This window comes from Capsicum annuum, chromosome 5 (genome assembly GCF_002878395.1).
Source record: "Capsicum annuum cultivar UCD-10X-F1 chromosome 5, UCD10Xv1.1, whole genome shotgun sequence".
Lineage (NCBI taxonomy): Eukaryota > Viridiplantae > Streptophyta > Magnoliopsida > Solanales > Solanaceae > Capsicum > Capsicum annuum.
The window spans coordinates 5,997,645-6,001,107 of NC_061115.1; positions in this window are offsets into that span (position 1 = coordinate 5,997,645).

The following is a 3,463-nucleotide window of genomic DNA, read 5'->3' on the forward strand; positions in this document are numbered from 1 at the left end:
CATAATCATAAGAGAGTAAAACATATCGGGTGAAACATGTTAGTCATCATAATAAATGTCAATTCACTTCCATCTCGATTCCAAATCATCAAAGCAATCAAATCTCATAAAAATTCTCTTTGGAATATATGTTTATTAAATCTTTCAAAAACAATGACTTTCTCAAACTCAGTCTTTCAAACAAATATCTTTTCATCTCAGATAGAAGAATAAGACTTTTCATATTAGATAGGAGAATACACACACACACATTGTGAGTTTCTTACAACAGACATAAACCATGTGAGCTACATGGAGTCCAACGTCCAATCCACATTGGGGAGAGCTGTCCTATCCTTGCCATCGGAGTAGGACCTTAATCTTTTGTTCACTAGTGATCACTATATCAATTAGCCTTAGGTTCACATCCTACGGGGGCACGTAGTTCTAGGGAAGTACCAATCACAGCTATACCTCCCACTCGATGCTAAAGACTACTCCTGAACTTAGATCAGATCATTTCAAAAGAAAATCCACAACACCGCAATTCAACAATTTATATCGGGAGCCATCATGCTACCCCTTTTTCATAATAAATCAACATGTGGATTTCTTTTCTCATTCGAGTTCAAAAATAACTCTTTCAAGACCAAAAGGTCGAATCATTCAAATATCAAGGTGTGTATAACACATTACTTCACCAAAGATCATAATCTCAAAGATGGTTTAAATCCCATATATCAAAACTTGAGCAAAACATTTCAAGATTCATGCTTTGTATAGCAAACAAGTATAAATCATATGAAAATCTTGAAATTCAACTTGAAACATGATATTAAGAGATAATTCAATTATCTACAATTTGATAGGTCTTGGGATGAAAAATTCCATGTATATTAAGTGATATTCACATTTGAAGTTGACCCTTGTAGAATCGAATGTTAAACTTTGGATGAATCAATTGGTCTTAGCTCAACCTTGTTCTATGTCATTGCTATAAACATTTTCCATCTCTAAACTTCTCCATAGACTAGTATAATGATCATGCAACTTGTATTCATGTGAGAATCACTTGGATTAGAGCTTAGACACGCAGGAACGACGGTTAGAATTCTAGCACGAAAATATGGGGTATTACATTATCTCCCCCTTGAATGTGGATAATTAACCTGAAACACAGAGTAATATTAGTCTTCAAGCTATCATGTGTGTAACTGATAGAACTGAATCACTGGATCTCAAGAATAATAAGCTACTGAACTGTTCTGCAAGTGCATGAATCCTCAAGAAAAATAACTATATGGCTAAGATAGAAATGAGAGTGTCAACTTATGAGTAACCATTACTTTGCACTGGATCTGATCTCATAAGAAAGGATGAGAGGTTTTTGACATGAAAACTCGGGGTATTACAACATCCCCCTCTTGGGATCGTTCGTCCCCGAATGATAATAATTTGATGAAAATAATAGGAAGAGACTGTGATACTACACAGGATACTTACGAATTGAATCATGACTTAATATCTGAAACTGAAACTGATGCATGAACTGAGCTGAATTCATAATTTAATTGGACACAAACACATTGCCTCTAGGAATGTACATACGTATAAGACTGCAGATAGTAAGACTAGCTGGAAAATTAAGAATCTGTAGGAGCTTATCTCCTTACTTGCTAAACTAGATTACAGGCTATATGGACTGGATCATACTGACTACCCTTACTCAAATGGAGTATTTCTTTAGCACTTTTCTACGAAATTCTATTGTCATTAGGGAGCAAAGAATTTTGGGCATGCTCTGAACAAGACATTTGACTAAGGAATTACAACATTGATATAACTCTATAGCATGGAATATAATTATATAACTCATAAACTAGGATAGGATTACTAGGCCGTAGGCAACGCAACTTCTTACTTTCAAGCTTAGCATCACTTCTCAAATGCTCTCTTAACTATACTATTCCCCTTAAATACCATACTCATTTGATTCAACCTATAATTCTCATATTGGCACTGCGAAATCTTTCTACTAAGGTCTAAACTAAACTAATTCTCTCACCATGATTAAGCCTAACACTAAATCACAAGATACAACATGCCAAACCACAATACTAGTCTAAACCACAAAGTTCAATATTCTATATCTTCTTAGAGCTCACACCCTAAGAATAACATGCCATACCACTTCAATGACTAATTTTAAACTCTTGATATGGATTCACTAGTGCATATTGCATTCATCATCTTACACCCAACATGGCATTCAAGCCTATCATTAAAAATCACATATAACTTTAAGGCCAATACCCCTAAAGGCATACTTCGCATATTCTCTAAGCCTTTATCAACAACAATTTTCTTGCACTATTCTTAAAAACATACACACAATTTCTAACTAACCATGACATGTATCAAAGACTTGGCTTCAATCTTACTTCACACTTTAGCCTTAGATAAAAAAGCATAAATAATCTTTCTTAATGAGGGTCATCAACTTTCTTACATATAAACCATTGCTTATCCACTATCATTACCACTATCTTAACATAGGAAGAGGTCACCGAAGGGCTAACACATATGAACCAGAACCACAAAAACTACAATACATAACATTAACACTTATCTTTTTCTTGAGGAATAAAATATTAAAGGCATAGATTCATTAAAGAAATCTAAGCTGAGGACATGCATGATATAATGCGAACTTCACTAGTATCATGAGTTTAAAAACTGGTCATACTCTGAAACATGAGTTTATACATATCATGAGCTATTCAACATAAGACTGGAGTTCATAGATTCATGAGAGATAATTCCAATCACAGAGTAAAGCTGTTACATGCCTCCTCGAAGCTGAGAATGGGCTTGAGCATACATGATGGGTATAAGCATAGGCTTGTGGCATGGATTTATCATGTAAATGATAGATTTGGCGTTGTAATGACTGAAATCCAAGGAATACTCTAGAGTAAGAAGGGATCACTATCTCATCATAACTCAGTATTGACATGTATCACAATCTAATTCTCAAAACTCGGTTTGGTTCTTCACTAACCATCTCCTCCTTAGGTCAAAGCTAGTATTCTAAGTATGATGGTCTACTCCATATCCTCGAGATTAAGCCATAATTTCATCATTCTATTATCTACACATAAATGCTAAACTCACAAGAATAAACTAAGTTCGAACTTACCGACTTCATTCTTGAACAACCCATCCATATGCCATCCTTAATTCCTAGCTTCAATAATCATCATCAAAGACTTAACACTCTCATTTGCAACCATATCTACATCTCTAATCACATAATCATAGCCTACCAAGATCACACTTCTGTACTTATATTTTTCCCAAATCATGAGAATAAAATCATACTAAAAAGACTCAACATCTTCAATCATAACTCCTTAACTTAGCTATCAAGAACAACATAAATTATCTAACTAGACTTTATTGTCCTAGAAACTCAACATTACAA